We start from the raw sequence: 14,834 nt of genomic DNA, 5'->3' as shown, positions 1-14,834 counted from the left end.
TATCTTTTCCTCAACTCCTTCCACCAGGTGTCATTCCCTGATATATTCTCCAATCTCAGTTTTTATTCTTTCCTCCTGGGATTGTGCTGCTTTCATCTTGCTTACCTTCATCCAGAAGCAAAAGAACAGAGGGGTTAAATAAAACCCTCAAGAAGCAAAAACCCAAAGGGGTTAAATAAAACCCACACAAAATTTGCACCAGACATAGCTATATATCACAACTCACCTGTAATCTACTCCAAAGCATTCTTTACCAACTTGTATAGTGAGTTGGCTTGACACTTTATTCAATAGGATGATATCATTGAGTGATTTAAACTGAAACAGAATAGAATTGTGTAAAGCACAACTCTAGGCCCATATATTTATCACTGTCTGGTCCAGAATTGAAAGTGAGAAAAAGATTGGAAAAAAAATTCAGTGTTTCCAGAAGTTTTTCAGAAGTTTCAGTAGCTTCTGAAAATTAGAAGCAAAAACCTCAATATTTAAATAGTTGCCCGGGTGCAAGTTACCCATCTGCACACTGCAGCACCTGGTGGAGTTGCCAGAAGCTTTGCATCAAGTCCCAGGTATCACATGTCAAATATAAAATAGTTTTCCTCTCTAGGAATCAACTTTTCAGAACATAGGCACTTCCCAATATTGAAGTCTTGGATCTTGTTAAAGAGGATACAGACAAGAGACATGTTAGATTTTTCACTTGCAGACTGCTTCCTGATGAATAGGAAGTACTTTCATATGAACCACTGCTGAAATGTGTTTTGGAAATGATTCCCTTGAGAACAACAATTTGAGAGCTGGTAAAAATGATGAGATAATAAATCAAAATAACTTCTGATACCCAGATTGTCAAAGGATGAACTGAAGCTCTGACAAACAGATATCAGTCACGTTTCCAGAGTAAGAGAGATCCCACCTAGCTAAAATTGTACCTTCTCTTCTTTCTTTGGGTTCTTTGACTTGGTGGTATTCCACAAATATCAGCTGTGCCTGAAAATAGAGAATTTGGGATGTTCATAGAATCATTAATTTCACAGACATCACTAATTATTGATTATTCTTAGGCACATGGGAAAAAGAAGAATTTCTTCCCTGGAGAAGTTAGATGTTCCATAAATTTTGATTTCAAATGAACAAAATATCTTTTTTTGTGCTGCTCTTAACTAATGGTACCCATTTTATATGGAACAATAAATGAAGCATTGAAAAGAATTCATTTGCTATCAAGACCACAAAATCACTTTATTACTTGGAGATTTTTCTGGAATAATGGGTATGAAAAACTCACAAATTTGCTGCCATAGCTCTATTACTCCATAACACACTTTGCAAGAGATAGGAAGAAAAGCTTTAAATAGCATGCACTATGTCATTTGAAAACTAAAACTTGACAGAGGAAGAAGTCCATAAGACAGGGTTTTATACAAGTTTTAGAAACTTGTTGAAGTTCCTAATTTAACTGTAGCCTTTCTTCAGCAGTAAAATCAAGTTCAAAGAGGACCTTAGAAACCCAGCTCAATTTTGTTCTCAGCAAAACCTGGAGGAGGTCAAAGAAGCATTTTTCTTTAGTCAGATCTTTAAGAACAAATCACAGTGTAATGGAAAGATGTTTAACAGGCAAGGAAATTCACTAGAACTTTACACATATCTTAATAAAAAGAATAAGATTTTAACAGGAACTTGTCATATTTTGCATCTGTGAGGGAACAACAACAGAAAAAAGACCAATTTTGAAAGTGCCATTAAACAGAGGCTTTCAAAGTGATCTAGCATTTAGGAGTCTGTTCTATTGGAAGATTCACCCAGCTAGCTCTATGTCTCTTTTCTACAGATCTGTGAGTCCTAGAATTTGACCAAATTTTCAGAAGAAAGAAAGGCATGCTTTTTTCTCCTTTATTGTACAGTATTTTGATTTTGGTTATCTTTTTATCCTTTCCCTCTGAGTACTTTCCCTCATTAGTTACAAGATAGGTAGACCTAGCAAGCATAAATATACTTTAAAATTGTTAAGCAGCCTATTTGCTGCCTTTTAGTTTACTCTTCAGTACCACCTTTTTGATATATACTTACTGCTAAACTATTGACTGAGGTGATTAAATCGAAATTGTTGGTAAGATACTATTTAGCTTATGTGTAAACTATGCTCATGTCTTAATGGTTCCCTCATTTCTCTTCCAAATTTCAGTTGCTCAATGAAATCGTGTTTTGGCTCTTTGATCTTCAAATTTCCCTTCAAGCCCTGTAATTTCTCTATTACTTGTCAGACAGGATAGTGTTGCTACTGTCTTCTTGTTTAGTAATATGTATGAATATGGACTTGCTTCAGGTAAATTGGTAACGTTGAACGTATGAATGTTTTTACTGTTTTGAAAGAAAAAAGAGGGCACCACCTTTTTTTTCTCATAACTTCCTTTGTTATCAATGGAATTTTAAGGAACTAACTTTTATACTGTGGGAAATAGCAGTTCTTACTTGATGTGTGGGAATAATTGTTTGAATTTATTCCTACAAGGTTCTCATCAGGAATTATCAGACCTGAATGGCACTACCAGAATGACAGTAGCAGAGGCAGTCCGCTGTGAAGGATTTGACAACCATTTTTACAAGCTGACAGCTGAAAGAAAGGCCACCAGGTAGAAAGACATACAACTGACTTGAAATGGAGATCTGGTATGCCAGATGATTTTGAAAAGTCACCACTGGATAGGGATGAAAAATCTGGAATAAAGAAAAAAATATCATGCATGAAGACAAATATAAAATATCATTCTATGGTAGTTTGTGGCTGAATAATAATTGCTAGCGAGTTCTGAAAAGATGGCCAGTGATGGCTCAAATTCCACTCATTGATTACTTGCCTGGGAGACATATCTCTTTTTTGGTTCTACTCAGTGGTAGCTGACTTGCTGGGATGGATCCATTTAGATTTTTTAAATCGATCTCTTGTACAGCTGCCACTGTATACAGTAGATTGCAATAATACTCTTTGTCTCAGGAAATGGGGTTGAAGGTAGGTAGGATTGGTACCCTGGAGGTAGGTCAGCCAGCCTTCTCAGAAAGATTGTGTCAAATATTAGATTCTTCAGTCCTTGAGGTCTGCAAAGAATATTAAGCCTCTAGCAAGGGAAGGTTCTTAGATGTAATCTTAGAGATTACGAACCAAATATTTAATTTGTGTACAGGAAATTCCTAAATGGTATAAAAGGAATTTGATGTGACTTTGGGATTCACCACATCAGACCTGAGAGGCGCTTTCATATCATGCAGAGGCTGCAGGAGTTGCTATGTATAGCTCGAGGGACACCAGCTGTGCCCTACATAGAACTCATGTCACCAGGCTACTCAGCAATGCTGCAATGTGCTCACAAATGGCTTTATTTATGGGCATAGTGATAATCTTCTACAGACTGGACACGCCCCAGAAATGTGCACTCACAGCCCAGAGAGCCAATCCTATCCTGGGCTGCATCCCAAGCGGTATGGCCAGCAGGGCGAGGGAGGGGATTCTGCCCCCTTGCTCTGGTGAGACCCCACCTGGAATGCTGCATCCAGCTCTGGGGTCCCCAGCTCAGAAAAGACATGGACCTGTTGGATCAAGTCCAGAAGAGGGCAACCAAGAAGATTAGAGTGCTGGAGCACCTTTCCTATGAGGACAAGATTAGAGAATTTGGATTGTTCATTCTGGAGAAGAGAAGACTTTGGGGTGACCTAATTGTGGTATCCCAGTATCTAAAGGGGAACGCCCTACAAGAGAGATGGAAAAGAACATTTTAGAAGGCTATATAGTGACAGGACAAGAGGGAATATCTTTAAACTGAAAGGGGGTAGGTTTAGAGTAGATATTAGGATTATTCTTGATTGTGAGGATTGCAAGGCACTGGAACAGCTTGCTCAGAGAAGATGTGGATGCCCCATCCCTGGAAGTGTTCAAGGCCAGGTTGGATGGGGCCCTGAGCAAGCTGGTCTAATAAAAGGTGTCCTTGTCCATGGCAGTGGGGTTGGAACTAGATGATCTTTAAGGTCCCTTCCAATCCAAGCCATTCTATAATTCCATAATTGTTGAAGATGTCCAGAATTTATTCAGTATTACAGAAGCTCAGGATTCCCTGTTTCAGCTGACATAGTAGCTTTCATAGCCTGTCTTGGCTTGCCTTGGGTAAAGTGACAGCATCTCCAAATCCCATTTGCTATTGACTAAGCAGCGGAGGAGCCAGATGACCTCTATCAGCTGTTCCTGAGACATGCCGAAGAATGCAAATATCACCTTTGTAGGTGCAGGATTCATAAGTCCTCCTCTTGTTGACAGCATGGAGATATGGATGCTATGCATGACAGCACATCAGAGCTTTTCTGATCTAAACTTGTACAAGCCTTGCCATCTGACCAGACAAAAATCCATCAATTGTTCAAGCAAGCAGAAAGTGCTCAGTGTTTAGCCATGAAAAGATAGCAAAAATACTTACATAGACAGTGTACTTTATACCTTTGTGAGACTCCCAAAAGGGCACCCCACCACCTTTGATGGTAGATTTTTCTCATGATTTCCTCCAGACTGCCTGTTACCCAGGTTTGGCTTTAGCTGATTTCAAACCCGTCCTAGAGGTATATCCATTGTCAGCATTGTGCATGTACATCTGAGGGGAGGGAGCAAGCAAAGAGGGAAAGCACCCAAGGGGAAGGCCATCAGTTTGCAGAAGTCTAATATCCTCAGGACGATCACTAAGGCAAGCAGATAAATTAAAAACCTTTCCCAGCCAGCATTCTCCTGAGGGGCTGTCCGTGCCTGCCCCCCTCCTGCTGCTCATCATACTTCACTGTTGCAAGCAGCAGGCAGCCCTGAGACGCCTGTCTCTGTGGAGGCCTGTTGAAAGGGCTCATCCTTTCCAGCGTGGCAGTGTGTTGTTTATTTATGGTGCTGGTGCTGCAGTAGGCGTGGGGCCTCTGCAAAAGAACACACGGCTCTGTAAGATAATAAAACAGCCAGAAGGCTTTCTGTGTGTTTGTGTCACAAAAGGCTCTTCAGAGAGGAACAGTTTTAGTGTCTGAGGAATGAAGTGCTATTTCAGAATCTGGAGGCTGCAGGTTCTTTTAACAATGGAATGTTCTGTCCATATTTTTCGTGTAATAAAAAGAGCAGCACAATATGCCTCCTTGCTTGCCTAGAGACCATTTGAAATTTTTAATGCTTAAACCAGAGAGAGAGAGAGCATGGAGTTCATTGCCAGGTTGACATGAACACAGAAATACTTCTTCTCTCTTCCCTGGGGACTGAAAGGTATGATGGAAAAGACTTTCAAAAGAATTGTGGTCGGGAGGATGAATTGGGGAGTTGATAGTCAAGATCTAACTCTAGCCAGGTGCAGTTTCAGATACCAGATTAGCATGGCATGGGTTTGCCTCCTACTTGACTACTTCAGTTGAAAGGTATTTATGATTTTAATCCTAAATCTAAGAAATTAGGTTTTTGCTTTTTTTTTAAGCATATTGTTTTTGTCCAGACCACATTAGATTATCTGTTGCAGCAGCCAGTTGAGATTCCTAGTTTTAAAGAAAAGGAGATACAAATATTTTTTATCATAGTATTGCAAAAACTTTTTGTTAAGATATTTTGGGTTGAATGTTCATTCCATTATTTGCTGAAAGTTGGACTATTTCCTATGTGAATGCTGGTCACTCAACCATTCTGCATGGACTCTCACATTTTCAGTTTCCAAATCAATTCACATGGCACGTCAGAGAGGCTCTGGACATTTTGGTAAATAACATGATTGGTGCTGCTCATCAGCATCCTGGTTTTAAGGCTTGTTGCACACTGTGAACAAAATACTTTCGTTTATGTTTACAGAGTTTGTTTTACAACTTAGGCTAAAAAATGCATTTATATCAAAGCATATGCTTTGCAATAATGGAACAAAGGTACAAAAATAGATTGAAAAACTACTGTAAGTTATTACAGTTATACTCAAGTGTGAGGATTTTCCTTGCATACACCAACTTGACATGTAAGGTACAGTATCGAATCTCCACACCCTGCATCACTGACTGCAAACCTTAGAGAAAAGTACATCTTTTCAACTCCAGCTGTCCAGAATCACACAGTACATATGCTTGGGAATTTCTATCCTCTCAAGATGGATTAACCTCTTTCTTTTTATTTTAGATTTATATGACTTAAATTTGTTATGATTTGATGCTAGGGCATGGCATCACATGGTTTGGTGAAATATATTAATTCTCCTCTTCTTTCCACGTTAATATTACTGTTAGATACCTCAATGAGGTAATTGCTGACTTCAGACTACACTCTACTGACTGTTGCCTCTGCCTAAGGTGCATAACTTTATGAGTTTTATGTGAGGAACAATATTCATGTCCTGTCTCATTACAAAATGTATGCTTTTTCTTTGATACATACCTCTCTAGTTTATTTGCATTTCTTAGTCATTATATATCTGAGATATTTGTTTCAATTATTTTCAAAAGGACTTTTTTCCTAGAGATTATGGGTTTATTTCATTCATGGTTATAATTTCAAAGAGGAAGTGCTGTTTGTGAAGTTAATAGCCATGTGTTTGATCAGCTTCTTTATTTTATGTATAAAACTGGGTGACTTAATTTTGAATAAGCTTCCCAATGCAGCCATCAAAATAGCTAGAAGGGCATAAGTTACTTTTATTTTTTGAAAACAAACTGCTATGGTTTATAAATCTCCATACTATAAAACCATCAGGTAATGAGGAATAAGCAAAGACTAAGAGAAGAATTATATTTTTATGTTAAAAACATTATTATTATTATAATAAATCATGAACTGGAGGGAGAAAAGCAGTTCTTTTTTTAATGTAGCTCTGAGGAAGAGATGCTGTATTGATAATGCAGGTGAATGGAGTCCAGTGTTATATGGGTAATGGTTGTCCAAGTCTCTGCAGCTTCCTCTTAACTGTGTTTATAACACCTCAGGCTGTGAAGACTTAGCTTTGAATAGTTTATTCATTTCAACACCTATTCAGCTTATGGAATACCTGAGGAAACCGTGAGACAGAACTGGTCATATTATTTCCAGTACGTAATACTTGATATGAATTTTCTCCGCTTTGTGCATCATTCCTGCTTTTCTTTGTGGAAAAGTTCTTTAAATGACAACACAGTGTGCATTTGAGGCATCCTGGTCCTCTTCCGTTTCTGTACTATAGAATACAGGCTTTATATCTAAACAAATATCTGTGAAATGGAGAAGTGACTCATTTGACTAAAAGCATGAAAGCATTTGAGAGGTACTAGATAAAAAATTTAGGCAAGGACAAGGAGAAAGTCATCATCTGCATCACACGTCTAGTGGAGTGGCATGATCCTCCCTATCCATTTGCATAACTGAAATATTTTCTCCATGATCGTAACTTCTTCACTCTAACCACTGGTAGCTGAAAAACAGCAAAAATACCTGAAATGACCCAATATGCAATCTCTGTGAGTGCCTAGCAGGCTGCCTGGCAACTGTAAAGGTGGGCTTCATAGGAAAAGGAATTACAGTCTTAAGCTGAAGCACAACGGTTTTCTAATGTTGCGTCCAATTCCCTTCACCTCAACGCATGAAATTTTGATTATTTTATTTACTAATTGTTCTATTTGCAGTCTTTGAGACCAGTTCCCAAAGAGAGAATGAGCTGGTCAACTATGTGCCAGGCAAAGAGAGGTTAAGGAGACAACTTCAAAATTGTGACTATATTAAATTTTACTATATACAATTGAGACTTTTAGGGAAAGTTGTTTATATTCTAGGGTAAGCAGAGATACTATAAAATATTTTCCACTCAAGTGTTAACAAGACTGAAATTTCTCTGATCTCAGTTTCTCTGAGTAACAAAACCCTTTGCTAACTCTCTTTACTATGAGAAAAAGAACTCTTTACTCTTGACTTGATCTCTGGGATATTTGAAACCAGGATTTTAAAGATTAGTTTAAGAAATTCTTGTACGTGATCATTTAATTTTTTTTGAAATTATGTAAAGTCCTCTTGTAGTTTCCATCTTCGAATTATTGAAACAATACATAAAGCAAATATAGGAATAATGGGCTTATACAGAATTTCCATCCTTCAATTTTACAAGATTTAATCCAGCAAGACAAATCTATTTATACCACAGACTAACTTCATATATTGCACTGCTGCAGAAATCAATAGTCTGTGGCTATGAAAGCAAAAGAGAAGCCCTGTTAATTCATTAGCAGGTCTAGGTTACATCTTAGTGTGGTCAGTCTACATTAATACTCTCTGGAAGTGAATCAGAAAGAGTAGTCTCTGTAGGACACCAGACTGCAGTTGGCAAAGAAAGAAATGTTTTCATTTTCGGATAAACATCTCAATTGCATCTCTAACAATGAGCCTGTGACTGAAAGATGTAGGAGCTGAAGAAGTCAAAGGAAGCCTTGTTCACTCTTTGACTTCTCTTATCAGGTACAGCTTGCCTTCTTGATGGAGCAGTAAGAACATTTCCTCCCATTTCAATGTACTTTAACATGTACTGAAATCTAGAGGAGCCCTTTCATAGTTCTCTCTTCCTGCACCCTTCCCAAATATGCAAGTGAAAATTGTGTATGTAATATATTAATTTCCTGCTATTTTTCTGTTGGCATTTTTCTATAATAAGCATCTAGTCGGAAGAGTGGCTATTTTCCTGAAGTGCCAGGTCTGAGAGATTATGTGTTATGATTTAGATGATAATTCTAAGGTTGGCAGCGAGCATGGGAAGTAATGCATACTTCGTATAATGATAGTTGTCTTATTTTTTGGTCAGCAGATGTAAAATTTCTTGCTAAAAATCAATGAAAAGGCAATGGGAATGTTTATTTTCTGTTCCTTTTACTCTTTCAAAGATTAAAGCTAAAATCAATTATTATTTTTAAATAGGAATTCCACTCAAAGAAAATGTGAGGAAATTATGTAATTTACCTATGAATACATAATTCAATACAGACCTTGATTTTAAGTAGCTATAATTGGTACTTCAGGTACAGAGTACTTCAGGTGATGCACATTCTGAAGCAAAAGCCAAAACCCTGGTCAAAAGACTCTTTGGCCAGAATATTTTTTTCTTTGCGTGTTTTAGTGTCACAATTGCACACCTTTTCTAAATAGCACTGTGGTGAAAGTTTGGCATCTCACATCCTCCTAGAAGGCGTATCAAACTGGCGGCTGTGATGGGTATGACATTGACAGCATGTAGCCGTGTCTAGACATATCTCTTCCAAGCAGTCTTGATAGTGTTATTTAACCTGCTTTGCAGTCATGTAAAACTCAGACTGAATATTTGGCCTACTGATTCTAGCCCAGGAAGGTGAAAAAAATACATAGGCTCACATAACTACTGCAGCAATGTTGTCAACTTTCTAAAACATAAATCTGAATTCTTTTTAGACATGAACAAGTCCAGAAATAAAAATTTATTAGGTACTGCATATATAAGTGGAAAATCAGAAGTCTTTGGGATTTTTTCATCTTTAAATAAAGCTGTGAAATACTGTCTATTAACATGCGTTAAATTACATGTATTATGAATACTTTGTAGATTTTGCTCTTTTGATGATGAAATGCCTAGTGCTTCTCGTTGACTTGCGTTGTACAGGTTTATATGTTTTTATCACATATTGTTGCTCCTAAATTATGATAATTCTGACCTAGAACAAGAGAAGATCCCTTGTGTAAGATGTAATTGGAACTACTAGCTGCTGTCTCTAGACTTATTGCTTTGTCACGGATTTGCATAGCTCTTCTGTTGGAAAGTACTACTGCCTTCTCATTTTAAGTTGAATTGTATTTTTCCACATTCACTTCATGACCAGTTCCACAACAGTAGGTTTGGCACTGTGTATAATATGGTGCAGAAATGGAAATAAATTTTGGTTAGAGAAATTTTCAAACTGGCAAATTATTACAAGAAAAACAGCAACAAATTGAATATCAGATCCCAGACTACTACATCTATCTTCAATGGAGAAATGTGCTGATCTTTGGAGAACTTATCACCTGTAGCTGGACTACCTACAAGTCTTTCTACTCTTCTTGCATTTCAGCCCAAACTTGTGTTGGAATAACAATGTATTGTGTTTCTATAATTTCTGACAGTACAGTACCCTAATGCTTTAAATGGTATTTCTATGCCACTGACTTTGGTATCTTATATTGAGTGAACAAATGCTATTTTCAATATTAGTAGAGCATTAAAAATATAGAATTAAGAGAAAATAGCATAGTATTTTTTAAAAATAGGATAATTTATTTGTTTACCCAGAGGAAGATATCTTTAAAGATACAGATTTGTACTTGCTTGTCTAATTTTACTTGCTCTACTGCAGAGAATAATTTGCCCAAAATAGTTTTAGAGTAATCAGGATTATTTTTATTAATACCGTATTTAACTCTAGGCATAATGAATAGCTATGCCTTGCTTATCAGTAAAAAAATTACATTTATTCTGTGGCAATCCAAGAATGACTTTCAGAAGAGTTTGATATTTCTATTAAGGAAAAGAAACAAATACATGTGAATCTATAGCAGTGGGTACAAAACTTGATGGCAAAGAGAAAAAGTATAAAGAGACACTTAAGAGCAATATAAGAGTTTGTGAAGATGCATAAATTCACAGCCTTGAGCAGTATTTTAGTGGTCAAAATGCAATTCTTCAATAATTAAAACATTACTTGGCAGATAATTTCAGCAAATTATCGTTGCAAACTAAAACCACAGTAATTTTATTTGTAATTTGCATGTCAAATTTACAGAAAAGAATATTTAACCTGAAAAGAAAATGGCCTAGCAAAATGAAGGAGCCTCAGCCTCAGAGCAATGTGCATGTCTGCTTGCATATATTTAACTCCTCACAGTTACACTTCATTCACAAAAGGAAATAACTAGCATGATAGATTTGATATGTAAAGGTTTTCAAATGGGTTGGTATGCAAAAGTTTTCAAAAACCTGTATTATGCCTTCATTTTGAATGAATTGCTCTACAAGTCCTCTCCTCAAGCACAGTCTTTTGAATTTCTCAGTAAACAAGGGTCCATGGGACAAAGGATGGAGCTAGAGGTGTATCTTTGCAAAGCCACTGTTGATGGTTCCCTGACATGTGCTGTCCTGGTTTTATAAATTAGAAATCTGGTCATTTCAGATTAGTCTCTAAGCAATGCTAGCTGTCTCCCTTTCTGTTGGGGTTCCTCCCCTCTGATGTGGGGCCCTGGGAGAGGGGCCCCGGGGTGGAGGCACAGGATTTCCCTACTTCCTGGTCAACCTTGTTCTCCATCAATTGTTTTGTGTTCCCCTGCTCGGCAAGGACCCTCTTGTCCCATGATTGCTACAGTTCTTCGGCAAGTCACCAGCCATGCTGCTGGAGAATAAACATCTCTCTGAAAACATCTACCAAGAATTGGTCCTTATATTTCTTTTCCACAGGCCTCGCTGTATATACATGTTGTAGGAATCCCCACTACAACACCTTTCTAACGCTTCCAAGATGCTTTGAAGCTTTTTCATAATTTTATTTGTAACGTTACTGCAGAAAGGCACACATAACTGACTATGGCAATGAAAATATTGCCTTTTATTTACTAACAAACTAGATGTTGTCTCCTTTGATTAAAAAAAAATCTTTTGACTCAAAATCAAAGTAAAGCTAAAATACCTTTGCTTCTAAATTTCCAAGTTAAAAGCAAAAATGTTATATAGGGAAGTGTCTCTTCTGTGGATGTGAACTCCTTCTTCTCTTTGGGTTACAAGTGTTTTGCTGTTGTCTCTCCTAATCATGAACAGGAGATTGGTGTTGTAAGAAAGTGAAGTTATGGGAGAAAAACTTTTGGGGGATGTCTGCTTACTTCATATTGATATTCATATCCTTCACACACATTTTCCAAAGCATTCATCTAAATTATATGCTCAAAATGAACAGGGGAAATACAGTCACAAAGAGAACCACTGGATGGAGCTGTTTGTTGTGACTTTTATTTTATATTTTACTTTGGGATATTAGATCCCTGTAGGTGCAAACAAACTACCCTCAGGGAAAAAAAAAACCAATGAAGAACAAATAACAGAGGAAATATACAGAAAATTAATCAGAACCCTGGACCCAATTAGACAAACTGTTGAATGGGGACAGCTTGACTGAAAGGGACAGTATACTAGGAAACTGTAAATAAAGCTGAGAAGTAAAATTCCCCTCAATTATTGCAGTAATATCCTATTCAGATTTATCTCTGGATGTTTAGTGCTTGAGAGGTTGTGTTTGCATGTATTTTTCTCTTCTGCTTTAAAAACAATAAAACACTTGCAATTTAGTGAAACAGACACCTTTTATTTATAACTCAGAAATGAATGATTGTAACAATAATGAATGATACATTTTCAAAACATCACTAGAACTCCAATAGACTTGCCCAGGTTTTCTTCAGATGCTATAAGTTGTTTAAAATAAAAAGGCAAAATCTGTGAAATGCAGCAACAAACTCTTAATCATATGCTCATTACTAATTTGGGAATTTTTGACTTTTGTACTTCTAATGCTTGGAAGTGCTAGAATGATTTCTAAGTTCATGAAAGTGGTGGTGGTGGTGTATACAGGGGAAATATAATTCCTTTATTCATTTGTTTCATCCATCTCAGAGCAAAATGCAGGAATATAATTGTTCTGAAAGACAGAGGAAAAACCTTAGTAGAACTTCTAGACAAATTCAGTTTATTGGATTTCTCCTGAAGTTGTTCAAAAAACCCCAAGAATTAAATGAGAAATTTAATGAAATTCTTAAAGTGGTAAGTTAATTCCCACCACAATAAATACTGAAGCTTTAAAAAAGGTGTGAAAGAGCAAGTATTGAAAAATAAAACTATCAGAAGGATAGTTCAGAGAGGTGTTAATGGTAATTATAGATGAGAAAAACTAAACCCTAAAACCAGAGTTGAAAGCACCTAATGCTTTTTTCAGGGAAGATAAAATTAAAATAAAAAGAACCTCATTAAGGGGTTAGCATCAAGCTATGGAACCGCAAAAATATGATAGTCATTGTCCATATGATTATTGTACCTTTTGATAAGAGGGAGACATAAAACACAAGATGAAAAAAATGAAAAAATATGCCTTTGAAGAGATCTATAAAATATTTATTGAAATTCCTTCTGTGTTCTCAAGAAAGTACACAGGGCTAGTGACAGAGATTAAATGTTCAGCATCTACATTGAGATATGTTGGGGTTTTAATGTACTGAATATTGATTGTGTGATGAGTCCTAGAAGTTTGTTTCCTGCAGTTTCTCACAAGGGGAGGGAGAAGCTAAAACATCACAGAAGATTCATGTACATAAAGTAGGGTGTTAATGGCTTTGTTGAAAGGAGAATCTTCTCTTCAGTCTGTGCACATCACTAATACTGTCTAAAAGCCCATCAGAACTGCTGAACTCTTTTGTTCATGAGGGTTGAGAAGTCTGAGACTCAGTTTATGTTTACTTTTAGCATGGGAGCTTTCAAATAAAACGCTGGGCTCTAAAGGAGTATCTTAAGACAAGGATTTTCTTCTGCTTTAGGTCATCTTTTCAGCACTTGGGAAATAAAAATTCTGTTTCAGTAAGAATGTACAGTTGAAGAAAATGAATAACTGGCATGGGTTGCAAATAATAAAAGTATAAGAAGATCATAGTTGATCTCAGGCTGATATTCCTGGTCTAGTCGCAGAGCTTTACCAACACAACTTCCTTTGCACCTATGATCCATTCAAATAAAAAATCTCGCAAAATCCACAATTGTCTTGGCATTTTCTCAAGCTTAAAAACTGAAATGATGTGAGAAAAAATGGCCAGCCCCTTCACTTCAAAGTAATTTTTATTTGGTAAATCCATTGGCAAAGAAGTCTGTTCTGCAAGCTGTTGCTCTCAGAAGCTGCAAGTTGAATTTGGCCTGCGTGAGTGCTTCAGGCCATCTGAAATATTTTAGTCACTGGATCTTGTATCATCTTCCATGAATCATTTGGACTACGCAAAATTAGCTTTTATGGTTGAGCAGACGTCAGGCCCCACAGTAGTCTACTGTCACAGTGAGGGAATAAAGGATGCAGCTCTAGGAGGTAGATGGGGAGCTCACTTGTAGTGGTGACACATTGTTTCCATTGCTCCCCATCCACAACGTCCTGTTGTTCCCTTTTGCCACAGCCAAGGTGATTCTGTAGGATAGGAACTTAGAAAGTGATGCTGCATACCTCTAGGTGGTTTAAAAGATGACAGATCTTATGGAGGGAGCAATCCTATGAACAAAAATGAGAATTACAAAATGTCTGTTGACTAATTCAATAAAGTAGGGAGCCTGCATAAACCATAAACAGGTTAACTAGGGTTCTATCTATTGTTGGTTTTATTTTAAAAAGTAGGATCCTTTTTTATTTCTCTTCCAATATTTTTAAATTCAAGAATTTAAAATTTCCAGATGTTGACCTGTGCCAATAATGACACTCGGTATGCTGTGGCACACATATCAACAATCCTTCCTGTGCTGACATGAGCAATGTTTTCACAAGTAGGAAAATGATCTGTTCACTCACACATCTGTTTCCAAACACCACTTTGAAAAATCATGGTTGAAAATCTATTTTCAACATGAAAATGATGCTAAAAGTACTTTTTTGGAAGGAAAAACTTTTACAGGAAATAATTTTTGCTGTTTCTGACAATGAAGGACATCACTAGGCCAGCTGTTTGTTCTCTTTGGTCAAAGTTAAACTAGAATGGAAATTCCAGTAAGGCTTGCTGATTTTTCTACAGTGTCTTGGGGTGACTTGATGTTGTATTCCCTATTGCTGCA

The 14,834-nt window shown here is 36.9% G+C and overlaps 1 protein-coding gene across 8 annotated transcripts in view; it reads left to right on the top strand.

Annotated features, from left to right (window-relative positions):
* The window catches only part of SOCS6 (suppressor of cytokine signaling 6), a 120,984-nt gene that overhangs the window by 99,299 nt on the left and 6,851 nt on the right, over positions 1–14,834 (top strand). The window contains exon 11 of one of the 8 annotated variants that reach the window (XR_002044769.3): positions 2,513–2,633. The exons of the other annotated variants lie outside the window; for them this stretch is intronic. The gene's annotated coding sequence lies outside the window, so the exon portion shown is untranslated. The remainder of the gene's footprint in view (positions 1–2,512; positions 2,634–14,834) is intronic. 8 annotated transcript variants of the gene reach the window in all.

The sequence above is a fragment of the Corvus cornix genome, chromosome 2 (assembly GCF_000738735.6).
Source record: "Corvus cornix cornix isolate S_Up_H32 chromosome 2, ASM73873v5, whole genome shotgun sequence".
Classification (NCBI taxonomy): domain Eukaryota; kingdom Metazoa; phylum Chordata; class Aves; order Passeriformes; family Corvidae; genus Corvus; species Corvus cornix.
This window is presented reverse-complemented; position numbering and strand designations above follow the sequence as displayed.